This window comes from Camelina sativa, chromosome 7 (genome assembly GCF_030686135.1).
Source record: "Camelina sativa cultivar CO46 ecotype springtype chromosome 7, ASM3068613v1".
NCBI classification, from domain to species: Eukaryota; Viridiplantae; Streptophyta; class Magnoliopsida; order Brassicales; family Brassicaceae; genus Camelina; species Camelina sativa.
The window spans coordinates 17,246,442-17,263,480 of NC_141886.1; the positions used below are offsets into that span (position 1 = coordinate 17,246,442).

The following is a 17,039-nucleotide window of genomic DNA, read 5'->3' on the forward strand; positions in this document are numbered from 1 at the left end:
AAGACCAAGATGTCATCAAAATAAACAACAACGAACTTACCAATGAAAGGTCGAAGTGCTTGGTTCATGACGCGCATAAACGTACTTGGTGCATTTTGAAAGGCCAAACGGCATGACCAACCATTCAAACAAACTCTCACGTGTCTTGAAAGCAGTCTTCCACTCATCACCAGGGCGAATTCTGATTTGATGGTAACCACTCTTTAAGTCCAACTTGGTGAAAATAGACGCATGCCCAATCTGGTCTAAAAGATCGTCGAGGCGAGGAATAGGAAAACGGTATCGAACCGTAATCTTATTAATAGCGCGGCTATCCACACACATTCGCCAAGAACCATCCTTCTTGGGAATAAGCAAGGTAGGCACGGCTTTAGGACTTAAACTCTCACGTACATGGCCTCTTGCAAGAAGTTCTTCCACTTGCCGACGTAACTCCTCATGCTCCTGTGGACTCATACGATAATGTGGACGGTTAGGAAGAACCGCATTAGGCACCAGATCGATGTGGTGTTGAATATCACGTAAAGGAGGTAAACCATTGGGCAAATCCGATGGAAAAACAGCTTGAAACTTTGAGAGTAAACCCGCAAAGCCGTGGGGAACCGGAAAAGATGACGTCGGAGCAGCAGGAGATGCCACTAATGCAAGCAGAAACTCAGACTCGACAGCTTGAGCCTCAAATGCAGACTTGGGAAGAACTAATAACGATTGGGATACAGCAGACGAAGTCTTCGCCGGAGTAGGACGTGAGGATGGAAGCGTCGCAGCTTGCTCGTTGGAAGGCACAAGAGTGACTATCCGGTCATTATACGTAAAACTGTAGGTATTAGTTTTACCACGATGAGTGACGTCTCGATCAAATTCCCAAGGGCGACCAAGTAATAAGTGACATGCATCCATTGGAACGACATCACAACTCATTGTATCCTTATACACACCAATAGAGAACGCCACAAGTGCCTGCTTAGAGACACTCAAATCTGTTCCATTACTGAGCCAAGCTAACTGATATGGAGAGGGATGAGGAGTGGACTGAATCCCTAATTTGGCAACAGCATTCTCAGAAATAGCATTAATACAACTTCCCGAATCAACGATCAGCTTGCAAATCTTCTCATTGATCGTACACGTCGAACGAAAGAGAGAAGTGCGAAGCCAGGATTCCTTGGTTGACTGCGGCAATAAACAATTGCGACAAAGAACCAAGATTTGTGGACCTTGGCCTGTGTCTCCCCTGATCAACTCATCACCTTGTTCAGGAGAATCAGACTCATAGTCTTCATAGCAAGGACCACCATCAACCTCTGTCTCTTGAGTGAGTAAGCCGTGCTTAGTCTGGTTAGGACAAGCTGTTTGTCTATGACCTGACTCACCACAACTGAAACAACGTAAAGCCCCTGTTCGAGGTTGTCGCGAAGCTGCAATAGAGTCTGGCGGAGCACCAGGTCGAAGATTGGTAGGACGTGTGGCCGCTGCTTCTTGACCTTGTGAAGTGGCAGAGTCGGTAGGTGCAGGTCCGAGAAAACGAACACGAGATGACGAAGGATTCCAATTAGACTTGTATTGTAGCTCCATACCAATGGCTCGTTGATGTGCTTCAGAAACAATGGTTGGGTTGAACTGTTGTAAAGGTAGCTGGAGTTGAGTACGAAGACCACCAATAAATCGAGAAACAAGCTGCTCCTCTGTTTCTAAAAGTGTAGTACGTGCTGTCATCTCAAAGAAGTCAGAAGCATACTCATCCACTGTGCGTGATCCCTGACGCAAATTCTGAAGCTTAGTGTATAAGGTTCTCTCATAATTATAGGGGAGAAAACCTCTGCGCATGTGTTTCTTCAACTTCTCCCATGACGTAATCTTGTTTTTACCGGAACGCCGCCATGTCTCCTTAAGCTGAGTCCACCAGGCCATGGCTCTACCTTTGAATCGTGTTGCCACTAACGAAACACTAACATCATCAGGCACCTTCTTGAAGTCCAAAACTTCCTCCACCATATGAAGCCAGTCGAGAAACTCCTCTGCCTTAAGGCCACCTGCAAATTCTGGGATATCCAACTTGAAGCTAGTTTCCCAACGAGGGTGAGGATTGTTATTGTGAATGACGTTGTTGCGAGGGTGAACTTGTTGCACATGTCGTTGTTGAATGGGGACTGCAAACAAATTATCCGGAGCTTCCTCGTCTGAACCATAGTCACTTGCTCCACGACGTTCACGTCGTTCATGTCTGCGATCTCGATCTTGATCCTGCTGAGCCTGCAACACCGTTGTTAGTGCGTTTTCAACAGCGTGTTGTAACGCATCATGAAGTCCAGTCGTGAAGTTCTCCAAGGTTTGGCGCAAATCTTCATGCTGGTCGTCAAGAGTCTTCCGTGGAGCCATCGAGAAAGCGTAAAAAGCAAAGGATCGACCCTTAATTGAGAAATAAAGGTGCTGGAATCTGATACCAACTGGTGTAGATCAGGGTATGATAGACACAATGAAACTTGTTTAGTCTAAGAATGCCCAAGAATCAATGTCTTCTTACTCCGTTGAGAACGTTCTCGTTCTAGCCGCAATAAGGAAATAAGAGGTGAAAAGCTCTATGATTAAAATTCAATATGTTGTGCCCCCACAAGTCAAGGGATCGACAACTATAAATAAGAACACCAAAACCCTAGTCTCTTTAGGAATGGATACATATTAGTATAGGACCTATCTAAACCCAAAAGTAAAAGAAAACTCCAATTTAAGAATAACCAAATAAAAGTAAAAGAAAGCCAAACTAAGTCCTAAAAATAATAAGCACCCTGCATCAACACCTACACATTCATCACACAAAACAAGTCATACAACCCAATCGCTTAGATAAGCTCATGGTCACGCACTCACCTTAACAAGTGATTCACGAAAATAACTACAACCAAAATAAAAGCTCTCCAATATCCAAGAACAACCAAACTCGCTCCTACAACCAATCACAACAACAAACAAACATTGAAAACAAACTGCCAGAAAAATTAGAAAAGAACAACCTCACAAGTGAAACCACGAAATCAAAACGAACCATTAACTTTCTAATCCCTCCGGTGAAATGCAAGGTCGACACGTCCAGATGCTTCCCACAAACGTTCAGAACAATCAGACCTCAGGTGAAACCGCAATCGATCCCGAAACACCCGCTGGTCTTAATCTGCGACTGAGACGAACCGCCCCACTAAACTGCCAATATCTTCTTGAATATTAACCCAAATTCACTTCTGTAAAAAGGAGAGTGTACGAAAATCTCTTAGCTACAACCCTATCAAAAATCAATACCTTTCGAAACGATTTGACCCGTCGGATCCTCTTTCTCCAAACCCTGACAGTTCTGTTTCTCTCTTTACTCTAAGAAAAAAGGTTGATCTCCTTCTCCTTTACAACAAATAACCAAGAGTTATCTCTCAATCTCTCCCTCCCTCTGATGACAATGTCGACAAAAGCACAAAAGAAGAGATAGGAGGCGTGACAACCCGTCCCGCAGACCCCACTAGCCTCCCGCTAGCTGCCCCAACGGACCCAAGCTGGCCCTGCAGGGCATCGATCCTAACCCCTCACTATGGATAGAAACTATTCATCTAAATCCACCAGTAGGTTATTGGTGCGCCAGACATTCCTCGAACCCTGGTCCCCACCTTTTAACAACCTTCCCACAGGACATGCAGGTCAATTGGTGACAGCTTGTCTTGTGGGAAGGTTGTTAAAGGGTGGGGACCAGGGTTCGAGGAACGTCTAGCGCACCAATAACCTACTGGTAGATTGGGATATCCACAGTAAAGGATTAGAATCGATGCCCTGCAGGGCCAGCTTGGGGTCCGTTGGGGCGGTTAGTGGTGGGCTAGTGGGGTCTGCGGGAAGGGTTGTCGTCAATTGGTGGCAACTTGTCTTGTGGGAAGGTTGTTAAAGGGTGGGGACCAGGGTTCGAGGAATGCCTGGCGCACCAGTAACCTACTGGTTGATTTAGATGTCCACAGTGAGGGGTTAGGATCGATGCCCTGCAGGGCCAGCTTTGGGCCTATGGGAGCAAGCTAAGGGGAGCTAGTGGGGTCCACGGGATGGGTTGTTACAGTTTAGAATATTCTCTTTTAAGATTTTTGGAAACAATAAATCCAGACTATACAAATAATATAAAACTTAATCTATAACATATTTGTAACCAACTTATTAAAATTATATAGTATACAAAAAAATGTTGTGTACTTCCGTTTTATTATATAAGAGATTTTTTTGAAAAATCATCTCCGTTTCCACCATTGGACAAGGCCTTAGTGCATTGTTTCTTGAGGAGCCTTTTATATATCGTATTGATAAGAATTTTACAATCGCGTAAAATACACACCGATCTGAAACCATGTATGAATCCAAACTTGTTGAAGAGATGCTAATAGTGATTTGGTTTCTGCTTCTAAGGGAGTAGATGAGTGAGCTATCGTTTGCTACTGTAATTACAATAAAATTATAAGGGAGTAGATAACGTATATAAACTACAACTATCTTATAAACTACAATGTCAAGAAAAACATTTGAACTTTATCTATGTATATATTAACCTAAATTTTATCATTAAGTGAAGTAGTATTCAATGTTATGATATTATATATGCTACTGTAAAACAAAAACAAAATTGTCTTAAAAATTAACATATGTAAGGTACAAAACAAATGTGTAAGATTCAGCAAAAAATTAGGCAGGTTCGACAAAACAAATTCTACTAGATTGAAGTAAATCCAACAATAAATCCAACACCATTTGATACATAGATAAATTTCGTTCCGATAATGAAGATGAAAGGTAAAGATTTTATTAAAGATGATTGATACTCTTAATATAAAGAAAGTAGCTTTGACAAGATTCAGAGAAAGCTAGGAAAAAACATTTGAAAACAACTCTGAGAAAACTGGGACATTGTTGTGATGCTACTTCCAATACCATTGTCTAGCTTAAACACATTAAGCTCTTTCTCGCCGTCTTTGAAGTAAATAGAGTTCTGAAGACATCCGTAATACTCATGAGCCAAAACAGAGAAACCAGTGTCGGTAGCCAGCACAAATGCTTTGTCTCCCAAAGACTTAACCTCCATCATTTGGCCTAGCTCCTCATCAAACTTATAAACTCTGAAACCAACTGTTTCAGCATTCGGAATATAGACGCCAGCTTTTCTGTTACAAAGTCGGTCGACAATGTAAAGCTCTCCGCAGCATTCCACAAAGCTCTTGTCTCCGGGTAGGCTATATGTGATGTCATCATCAACTGGAGGTCCGTACATACATATTTCAAGACGAGAATTAATCCACCACACAACGCCTCGTGTATCCAAGGCATACATTAGTCCTTTGTGAACTATAATGCCAGAGAATTTATGATCAGCCATCTTTCTGAGTACTCTCCACTTATTTCTATTCCAGTGCTTGATCTCCCCGAACCTGCTGAGTCCAAGAATCCGATTATGATGAGCTTCTCCTTTTTTTAATTTGACAAGCACCACTCTTATGAATCCTCTCTTCCGAATCGCAAAGGATTCTTGAATCTCTGACATAGTGAACCCCGAAAGATCAACACTCGTGAGCGAATGTGTCATCGGACGGCGACAGAGTGGTTCGAGGAGACGGAGTTTCCCGGAGTTGATGTCAGCGCCGGAGTTGATGTCAGCGCCGGATTTGATAAGCCAGCCCTGGCTCGGGGATGAGGAGAGGGTGACATGGAAAAAGGCTGCACGTGAGAGATATATCTTGACAAGGCTGAACCATTGGGAGAGAGAGATTTCTGGGAGTTGGTTGACGTAGAAGAGAGGGCTGTTCGGGAAGTGAGCGTAGTTGCCGGGAACGGAGGAGCGCCAAGATTTGCATATGCTTCGGAAGCGCTTGAGTTCGACCACGGAGAACAATCGAACAGCGATCAAGAACAAGAGCTCCTCCTGTAATTCAGACCAATCTGCCATTTCTCTGTTGTTCTTTTGTTTCGTTATTTTGGTTTGTTTGCAATTAGTCAATATTAATATATTGGCAACGTTTGTACTTTATAAAGAAACCTGATCCTGCCAAAGTTGATGGAGATTTTTTAATAAATACATTTCATTCATTTCTTATTCCATTGGATATTTTACCACTTTTAGCTTCTCATGTTTATCAATTTTTATTTGGTATGGAAAGTATTGTATGACTGGAAATTTGTAGCATTAAATGTATAGATATTTTTTTATTAGAAAATTGACTTTATTTACATGAGACCTAAATTGCTATGTTGCATGGAAATTCTTTTTGAGGTGTGTTTCTCGTTTTCGAAACGGAAACTCGTGGAAACTCGAAAACAAGTCACAGAAACACGATTCCTAAAAATCTCTGTTTGGAAACACGATGGAAACTCCGTTTCCGTTTTGGAAACACGACGAAAACTCTTTTTTATAATTTCAAAATTTAATAAATAAATAATTTGAAAATATAAGTATTCATGATACATATAATGAAAAACAAAATAATATAATTAGTAGCTTAAAAGTTTAAATCCCTAAATATATGGCGATGCTGGTCAAAAAATTGATTTTGAACGTTTTTTTTTTTACAGTTTTACTTTTAACTAAACTATTTAATATTTCTGTTTTGAATTTGTGTTGTTTCAGATTTTTTTAATATGGTTTTTATGTTTGGAGACTTATTATATCTATATATATATATATATTTGTATAGACATATATATATATGTATATATATGTTTCCTACATGTTTCTATTACTTAATTTTTGAAAAAAATCGTTTTCCGTTTTCGAAATGTTTCGTTTCCGCGTATCCGTTTCCGTTTCCATGCAACCTAGCTAAATTGTATGTCTAGTGGAGTGATGAAATAACTGAATAATTGTTTGTGGAACAAACTGATCAAGATTAAAAATAAAAGTTTATGATAAATACAAAGCTGCTAAAACTTGTTTCGGTAGATTAATCATGTATATAGCGAAATCAGTTTTTCAGTATTATATATGCACATGCTATATTGATGTAGACATAAAGCTTGATCATATAGTTCATGTTCGAATTTAACACGTACATATTTTATAGTACTTACATCGATTACATATTCACATGTGTATTAGGGGTTAGTTTTATTGTTGAATAATTGTTTTAGGTTTTTAAACTGATATATGTACGTAGGCCTAACTAAAAAGGAAAAAACAAAAAAACAAATCAGTAGCGATTGAGTCTGAGACCACGAAATCAGATTTGCCTTCTATATGGTTTTAAGAGGAAGATCTAGAAAGTGTTTTGAGGTTGAGAATAATGGAGGAGGAACTTATCATATACGTAGATTGTTTTGCCACTAGACTACCATGAGGACGATTGACCGCAAAAACATTTGACCAACTACGAAAGCCCTTTACCCAAAAAGATTTTGAACATATTAGATGATGCTTGAAATTAAAGAGAAGTTGAAGTAAAACTTGTCTGATAAAAAATTGACCCCTCGCCCAAGATATTGGTCTTCTTCTGAAACCCTAATCGGATCGGGAAGCTATGGACAAAAGCATCATCATCACCTCCAACGTTAGCACGACAAACGACGACATCAAGCTTGATCATATAGTTCATGTTTGAAATTAACACGTACATCACCCTTTTTCACAGTACGTACATCACATATATTTTATAGGGGTTAGTTTTGTTGTTGAAAGATACCCTGAAATATCCTTCAGTTAAGTTTTTGTATTAGGTTTTTAAATTGATATATGTACGTACATATATATGTAACCCAAGCCTAACTTGATATATGTGAGCCAAAAATTATTTTGCAAACTATTAAAACTATAAGAGCATCTGCATTGGTAGAACAAGTAAGAAAATAACAATCTCGGTTTCAAAAACAATACAACATAACATGTTATCAAGAATCAATCATTGCACCATATTTTATTTTCAAATTGAACATTGGTTTCTTTGACGTATAGAGCATTGGGTTTTTTTTTTTTTTTTTTCTCCTAATCAACATTCGTTTCCTTCAGACGAATAATAATTTTATTGGGGAAACAAGAATATAATTAGGAGGAAATCGAATGCTAACTATATTTACCATTATGTCTAATATTTCTTACTCCATTTCCATTGTTTAGATTGATCATACATTGCATTTTAAAAAGAAGTACTTAATTAAAACATGATATATCTTGGGTTATCAGCATATATTAGTAGTTTACAAGTGAGATTTGTTCTGGTTACATATATATATATTTTTTAAGTTTATCATGTACGTATCTATAAAACAAAACAAATAAATGTTTTGACATATTTGTGTGTAAGTTTACAAAAAGCACAGTTTTGTTAATGTTTTACATAAAGTATCAAGAGGAGCGAAACTAGTTAAGTGGCCGCCTCAGAATCATTAATGATCAAACATATTCGTGGAAGATCCAATATATGTGTTACTTAAGTAAATTCTTGTGAAAACATTTATCATAACCATGCATGTAACATCTTCTGCATAATACGCTTTGTCTATACCAAAAATGAGGAGAAAGGAAAGGTGCTTTTTATTAAGATGACTGGTACTCTAAATTATAAAGAAAGTAGATTTGACCTAATTAAACAACATTCAGAGAAAACTAGCTAGGAACAGCCATTTGGAAACAAGCCTGAGGAAATTTCGACATTGTAGCGATGCTACTTCCATTACCTTTCTTGAACACCTTGATCTGTCTTTTCTCGGTGAAGTAAATAGAGTTTTCAAGACATCCGTAGAACTCATGAGCCAAAACCGAGAAACAAGTATCGTCAGCCATGATCGAAAATGCCTTGTCTCCCAAGGACTTAACCTCAATCATTTTTCATGGTATACAAGAAGTCAGCTTTTCTCTTCCGATAATTCTCTTGAAAGAGGCAGTCGACAATATAAAGCTCTCCACAGGACTCCACAAAGGTCATCTCTCCAGATCACCAAGTGGAGGACCGAGGACCTGGAGGTCCGTAGCTACATATTTCAAGTTTGGAACTAATCCACAAAACAATGCCTGTTGTATCCAATACGTAAGTTAGCCCCTTGTGAACTATAATGTTAGAGAATTCATAACCTAATTTTTTTAACTTTCCAGTACTTAATTAATCTTCCCATCGCAGCGGATTTCAAGAACCCGCTGATCTCCTCTCTCGTCTTTGACAAAGTCACTCTTTTGAATGTAAGATTTTTTCTCTTCTCGTTTGCCAGTCGAGAACTTTGTAGGCTTCTCGAATCTCGAAGATAGTGAAATCCAAAAGATGGAGGCTCTCACACGAATGTCGCATAGCGACACTCGGTAGTAGCGAATCGAGGAGATAAAGTTTCCCGGAGTCGATGTCCACCTTGATTGTGATCAGCCAGCCCTGGCTTGAGGAGGAGAGGGTGACCCGGGAAAAGGCAGAGCGTGAGAGAAACTCGCCGCGGTGGAGATGGCGCTTCCTAGAAGGATTGAGGTGTATGAGGGGGCGGCTTGAGTAGGGGTTGGAAACAGACGAGCGCCAAGCACTGCATATGCTACGGAAATGTTTTGAGTTCGACGATGGAGAACAAACTGATGGCGCTCAAGTTGAGGAGCTCCTCCGGTAATAAAGCTAAACCTATTAGCCATTGCTCTCTTCTCTTCGTTTTCGTTTTACTTTTTGGTTTGTTTGCGAGTCACATAATATCTTGTGAACGTTTGAAATTTGAAATGAAACCTAATAAGATTAGGAATCCCAACAGTTAAGGCTTCAAATGGTTGTGTTTAAATCTTTTTAATTGAAATATTCACTCGTACGTTCCATAAATTGGAAATTAATAAATGCAAAATATTACTGCTAAATTGCTGAAGAATATGGATAGTTACATTTTAATCGTGCATTCATATTCTATTAGATTTCATATCATTAATATCGTCCATGTTTATCATTTTTGGTATGAATGCATAATTTTCTGTTAATTTGAAATTTGGAGGATTAGAAACAGTCAAGGCAAATGGTTGTTTGTTTTATCTCCATCTAAAGAAATAAATTATATAACAAAAGTCATTATAAATTAATAAATTGATACTAAAAATTTGCAAAAAGTTACTGCAAAATTGCTGAAGAACTCCTAGTAACAATTACCCATTAATTGGCTTTCATGGATATCATTTGTTGTACGAAAACATGTTTTGAATAGTGAATGGTAAATTTTTATTTTAGATGATAAAAAAAAAATTGTGATGGTACGTATCAGTTTCTCTTGTCAGCCACGAAAGATCACTCCATAGTCCATAATGGTTGCTTCGGTCCTAGCCTCCAAAAAGTCCGTGAAGCCTACAGATTTTGGATCACGTAAGCAAAACTTGACGTTGGTAAGATGTCCTCGAGTCAATATATAAACGATAAGAGTATCTCGAATGTAGGAAACAGGAAGAAGAAAATATTGATTCAGACTGATACACAACTTGCATTCTATATGCTATTTCCTAGAGTTAATCTCTGTTGGGACCTTAGAGCAGTACATAGTGGAAACATATTTTCGCATTTACAACAAAAAGAATCAAGTACATATGAATCTATTGAACATATTCGACAAAAAAAAAAAAAAAAAAAAAAAAAAAAAATATCCTTATATGAGGAAACCATGTCATAGAGAAAGTTTGGAGGCGAAAAGATCCCCTAATTGATCTACTTCGATATCTTGCTCTTCATTTTCAACTTCGAGAGGTTCTAATTCCACAGAGTCACTACGCGTCCATTTGTAATGTTGGCATACAAAAAGAATCAATGAGTGTTTTGATCTTGCTCAATGTACTTGAAATATCATAAACAAGCATTAACTTACTTGGATGGTACTGAAGAAAACTTTTCTCCCACGAGGTTGAGTGATTCAGTTTTCTCCGTAACATCGCTTGAACAAGCCACCGAGCTATTTTCAGGTATGCCATTTGTAGACTCAGCAGACCATCTCAAGGGTACAACTATTTCCCTGCATCAATGTGAAAAATCAGATAAACAATGCTTTTTACTACAAGTAATAAGATGTTATGTCACTCACCCTCTGGTACATCTGGCTCTGCATTTTTCTATCTCGTCTTTTGTATATTTTGTATGGCTTTCATCTAGACGTTTTATAGCTTCAGGAGCATCAAACGAAGACACAACATCCCAAATCTTCAGAACTTGGACATGGTAAAAGTCTTCTACAGACCAAATGAGCCTTAGAATGTTGTCGATCTTGCTTTGTTTTAACAGCTGCAAGGAAGAAACCAGATTGTCTCTCTCTGACTCTTCTTCATTAAGCCAACCTTGTGATATCCTTTCTAAGAAATTCTTTATCTTCCTGTAAATCTCCGGGTTCTTGATTTCTCTCACAGATTTCTTGAACTCGTCGCTGAAGCAAAGCTGTTTCACATGCGTAAAGTCAAGTCTCAAAGAAAGAGCATGAACCAAAAGAACACAAATCAAATTATTACCTTCCATTTTGAATTGTTCAGTGGCCTGTCAAGCTGGTTAAACTCAATGTTCGCACAAGCAATAGCCTGCGCTAGTGACTCGTCTTCTCCGGCACTATGGAAACAGCCACGTTCGTTTGCGTCTTTTACCAGATTCCTCCACACAGACTTGCTATTCATCAAAGTTGCTTCATTTCCAAGTATCCATAAACAGAACCTATAGAAAAACACAAATAATAATATAGACACATTCACTTGCAATAACCAAAGAAATGAGATATGCCTAAATTACCTTGCTCGAGTGAGTAATGCATTTGCTCTTCGGCGGTCTGCAAGGAATCCAACCCTTCCAACACCGTTGGACCTTACAGTTGAAACTATTATAATATCCTCTTCGCCACCTTGAAACGCATCCACAGTGCGAACCCTCACAGAGAAGAGTCCACCTGCATCACCTCTACATGTTTCATGAATCTTTTCTTGGATTGCACTTACTTGAGCCTTATAAGGGGAAATAACACCAGCGTTTATGCGTATTTTTGTTTTCTCTGAAACTGCATTTAATAAACAAAAAAAAAAGTGTTTCATTGTACCAAAACCAAAGAGAGACCAACTTTTTTAAGACTTCTTTACCAACTGTATAAAATCAAAGATCACAATCACCTCAACATTGTTTATCAGACTACATCCTTCTCCTTCCCCATATTCTTCTCGTCCATATGCTATGTTGATGAAAGAGTAAGGTCCATACATTTCTCCAGGAAGATATTGCTTCGTATAGTTTCTTTGCTTGACCATTGGAGCATCTAGAATCTGCATTCCGTAGAACTCTTTGTTTGGGAAGATACTTATCGAGCGATGCATCCGGTACTGGATGTTTAGCATGTATTTCTTATGTCCAAGAAGAGCCAGTCTTTCAAAGAGACTTCTCCCAAATTCTGCCTCTAGAGCAATCTGTATAGTTTTGAAATAAAGGTTAGTTAAGGAGAGGGAGAAGTGAGTTGCGAGGACACAGAGTCGCTTACCTTGCTTTCGACCATTGCAGGAAGTTGCCTCTCATCTCCAATCAAAATTGCATGTTGGATTCCGGGAAGCTGCAGAGGAATGGCTGATTCACATTCTTTTAACTGAGCAGCTTCATCGATCACAAGAAGTTGTATCGGTGTTCCGGTATATAACCACGCAGAGCATGATGCTGTAGAGAAAAGCAGGCAAGCGTGCCCCAAGCAAAGCTCTTTAATATGATGCCTATCACTTACAGCTGGAAGTGGGAAAATCTCAGGGATCGATCTTAACAGCTTTAGATAATCATCATCTACCGTCATATAATGTCTGTTGAGTCTGTCACATTCTTCTCCATTAGCAATTAGGACAGATTTTAGTCCTTCACCAGTTACACCATCTGGTGTAGCTGAAATTGTAACATCTCTGAGAAGGTTAATAGCTTCATACATACGTGTTGCGGCTTGAGATGACAGCAAAGCAGTAGGCAAATGTGTGCAAAAAGTTGTGAAAACAAGGTCCAGATCTTTCCTAAGATCACAGAATCTTTTTGGAAGATAATCCCGAAATGAGGGAGAAGGTTTATCTTTCCCCTGAAAATCAGAAACTTGTGCTGCTATATTTTCATTTAGGTCATGTCCTTTGCGTTTGAAGACTGAACCAGTGTCTTTCCGTTTCACAGTGTAAACCCGCGCCAGATTTTCCAAGTATTCATCATATTGTCCTTTCGGATCCTCAAGTAAACGTATCATGGAATCTACAGTAGCTTTCCACCCATAAAAAGGCATAAAACATGGGTAAAGCTTATCAACGCGCTCATCAATGAAGATGTTCACAAGATCTCTCCTATCTTTAATCTTCATCCTCTCATCATTCCCAAACAAAACTACATCTCCAAGACCGTAGTTACCAATCTTCAATGATCCAGAGACTAGTTTCAGAACTCTTGACGCCACTTCAAGAACAGAAACATTCGTTGGACCACATGTCAAGGTTCTACATTTCGCATTCAGAAGTGTGAACAAGAACACACTTGTTGTTTTCGTCTTCCCTGTCCCTGGTGGTCCCCAAATCAGTTTGATGGTATTCGTGTGGTAGCATCGTCTTACGTCCAAACAACTCAGTATTGCTTCTTCTTGTGAAGGATTCAGCTTCAGAAAACGACGAGGAGCAAGACCATCACTTCCTTCTTGTAGACAGGGAAGACAAAATCCTTCATCCTACACAAGCAGAAGTAACAAATATATAATATGATTACAAACATCAAAAGCTGTTAAAAGAATTAATTCATATCGTTTACCTCACTGTTTCTTTGAAGGACTCTTGAGATAAGATTCAAGTTTGCACCTTCTACACCAGGATGCAATGCGTTCCAGGTACGAATATTAGTAGTTAAATTGACCAGATGAATACCGAAAAGGCTTTCTATCTTCACATTCTTCTTCCTCTGGACATCCTCAACGAAAACGGGTTTTGAAGCCAAGATAGTGACATTATTAGGCCTGTCTGGATCTGCCTTACACACTAAAGCAACTATATAAGGTTCATTTGAAAAATTGCAGGCATCATCAACACGATTTGGCCTTTGATCTGTCAGCGCAATGAGATCTCGAGGCATCAACTTCGTACTAGCCTCATCACTAACGGTATTACTCATTCCACTCAAACGCACTTTATAAAACAAGTCATTAGGAAGCTTAAACTCTGCAGTTTGCATAATGTAGCTTATTTCAACCACAGGTGCTTGCCACAACTTCCTCATACTCGACAATAAAGCGGCATGTGTTTCTTCGATTAGTGGAGGGATAAAGGACTTGAAGTAGTCTCCGGTTGATTCAAACTCCATATGAATCTTCTCAACCTGTTGAAAGCAATCAAATAAAAAAGATTACTCTATAGAAAGATAAGCTTCTGTTGATGACTAGAATGGACAAGAGACACAAGAAGAAGATAAAACAGAACCTGTCCTTTGTAAAGATCCACATTGAGTACTTCTTCAAGAGACCACGAAAACACAAGATCGACTAAATCTCTTCCTTCAATACGCATTCTTGGCATTGATAATACAGTTACCAAACTCAATTTCTCAATCTGGAATATTAGAAAAAGGAAAAAAAGTGAGCTTTAAAACCCAAAACTTGTTACGCTAAAAGCCTCAAAGGTTACTAAGACAGAGTAAAAGGAAGGATTTTTATGAGTTCCATGAATCATTGAAAGGTAAAGTAAGGTTTTTTTCGAATTGTTCTTTCAGGGGAAACGATACGTCTAGGGTTTTACGATTCAAATCGAAAAGAAAGAAAAAACCCTAAACTCTACATTGGCTTGAACATTACAGTACGAGGCAATGAAAATTTGAAGATGATGCGACGAAATTGTAGCCGCTAACTTTGATTTGGAGTTGTTGTCAGAGTTGACTGATTATTCCGAGACTGAAGAGTTTGATTTTGGGAGACAGGGGGGAACAAGGGTTTCTAGAAGGGGACATTGACGAGTTGAAACTGGAGGGAAGAGAGAAGAAATGATCGAGACTTGCTACTCCTAAAGGTTCCAATTTGGTTTATCTTTGGGGCTTTTTTTATATTTCTTTGGTTTAGCTAAGGGTCTTGTTTATTATATAAAGTAATTATTCTTCAATATTAAACTGGTTTACACGGTTAAGCTACTTCTCGGTTCCTTCTTCTCCTTAGTCCAAAAACATGCCTATTGAATAATGAAAATTCCGAAGCTTGTTTTGTGCTTAACCGGTTTAGAGATTTTGGTCAAGGTTTTGGTATTTGTTGATGTTATTGGGTTTTAAATTTATCTATAAATCAAGGCCCATCTAGCCTAAATAAGAGCAAATGGAACAAAAATCAGAAAATAATAACAACAAATAAAATAGTAACTAATAGCGTAAATTAGACATGGAGTGTTAACTTTTTTGTACATGCTTAGACAGATGTCACATTGTCACGCACGACTCTTCGTTTTCCGGTGACGTCTCTATGATCTTTAAAGACATTGCTTCACCTTCCTTTACACCACTATCAGTTCTTTCTTTCTCTCAATATATTAACAATCTTTAAGTAACGTAAGTGTTGGAGGATAATTAAGGTCGTGGTTGTGTAAGAATGGGTACATGCGCAGCAGATTCTACAATTGTGGAGATATGGAGAGAGCATCCTCCTTCTTCTTATTCTCTCAAGATCAACAAAATCTCGAAGCTTAATAGCGACATATACAAATCCCGTCGTTTCTTGTCCGGTGGATACAACTGGTACGTGATCTTTTGTTACATACATCATTATCAATTACACAATTATGGTTTCTTTTCTCTACTTCAGTTAAAATATATTGTAACTTATTTTTCCAAAAAAAATTTGTAGGAGATTGGTTCTATACCCAAAAGGAAACGAAAAAGACAATGGAAATGGATTTGTTTCAATGTATGTTGAATTTGATGACACAAGCCTCATGTCCACATCAGCAAGTGAGGTTTTTGCATATCTTGTGTTCTTCGTCTACAACAAGAAAGCAAACTAATACTTCTCTATTCAAGGTTTGCCCAGACATAACATAATATCACACTCTCTTTCTGTGTATATATATATATATATAAATTAATTGATAATATGTATATCTAAACATCTCTAGATGTGGAAGTAAAGCGGTTCAATGCATTAAGAACGGTGTGGGGATTACCACAAGTGCTTTCACTTGGAATATTCAATGACCCTAAAAATGGATATATCTTTGAGGGAGAACAATGTGAGTTTAGTGTTGATGTGATGGTTGCTTCACCTTTTACCAAGAGGGAAGTCGTTTCTTTTGATGAAAAACTCTATAATCCCAAGTTTTCCTGGAGAGTTAAGAATTTCTCGACGCTGAGAGAGAGTCCTTACATGTCCAATAGCTTTCCAATGGGAGGAAGGAAATGGTGAGTCTATAAAAGTATTTACTATTTTCAATATATAACAAGTAATAGATCTATAACAAGTAATGTGTATTTGTTCTCATAGGGTATTCAAGTTGAATCCAAAGTGCTTCTCTACATCAGACGGCAAATGTATCTCCATCTTTTTTTATCTAGCAGATAATGAAAAGTTAAAGTCGGATGAGAGGATTTACACCCGTGGTGTTCTCCGAGTTCTAGACCCATATGGATCCAATCACGCCACAGAGAAATGTATGTGAATCCAATGCCTTTTTATTATAGATAACAACAATAATGAGAATCTCACTGTAAGATGAAACTATCTTTAGAGTCTGAGATTTTAATAATATGCATGCTTATTAATATTCTGATTTTTTTGTTACAGTTGTTTGCTGGCACGATGAATCAAACATAGGTCCTGGCCATGATCAGATTTTGTCGATGGCGAAGCTTAGGGAAGCTTATTTGGACAAGGAAGGCACTTTGAATGTAGAGATTGAATTTGAAGTTGTTTCTTCGACCATTTATTCTTCCACTATCTAAGGTCTTGCAGTACTTTCCTAAACGTTGTTATTTAAACTCTCTTTTTATCTAAGCTCTTGCGGAATTTTCTTTTTTTCTTTTCTTTTCTTTTTGTTTGTTGCCGTCAAAAGACTCAAAACACTATTTAGGCTAAATGGTTTTCAATGTTTCCATGCTATTTTTCTGTGACAACTA

General features: G+C 38.3%; 4 pseudogenes across 3 annotated transcripts; 1 reads left to right on the forward strand and 3 right to left on the reverse strand.

Moving 5' to 3' along the window:
• Window positions 1–4,798: 4,798 nt before the first annotated feature.
• Window positions 4,799–5,977, reverse strand: LOC104704621 (putative F-box protein At1g65770 pseudogene; annotated as a pseudogene). The gene has a single exon (XR_015562847.1). The product of XR_015562847.1 is annotated as a putative F-box protein At1g65770 pseudogene (transcript).
• Window positions 5,978–8,599: 2,622 nt separating this feature from the next.
• LOC147941335 (putative F-box protein At1g65770 pseudogene) lies at window positions 8,600–9,854 on the reverse strand (annotated as a pseudogene).
• Window positions 9,855–10,540: 686 nt separating this feature from the next.
• On the reverse strand, window positions 10,541–14,933 carry LOC104701173 (uncharacterized; annotated as a pseudogene). Its single transcript, XR_015561122.1, has 10 exons — window positions 14,796–14,933; window positions 14,372–14,500; window positions 13,710–14,270; window positions 12,433–13,629; window positions 12,022–12,361; window positions 11,700–11,961; window positions 11,429–11,624; window positions 11,011–11,357; window positions 10,798–10,941; window positions 10,541–10,699 (listed from the first exon to the last, which is right to left on the reverse strand). The product of XR_015561122.1 is annotated as an uncharacterized LOC104701173 (transcript).
• Window positions 14,934–15,519: 586 nt separating this feature from the next.
• Window positions 15,520–17,013, forward strand: LOC104704622 (uncharacterized; annotated as a pseudogene). The gene is made up of 5 exons (XR_015562917.1): window positions 15,520–15,665; window positions 15,775–15,947; window positions 16,043–16,325; window positions 16,408–16,574; window positions 16,708–17,013. The product of XR_015562917.1 is annotated as an uncharacterized LOC104704622 (transcript).
• Window positions 17,014–17,039: the final 26 nt, after the last annotated feature.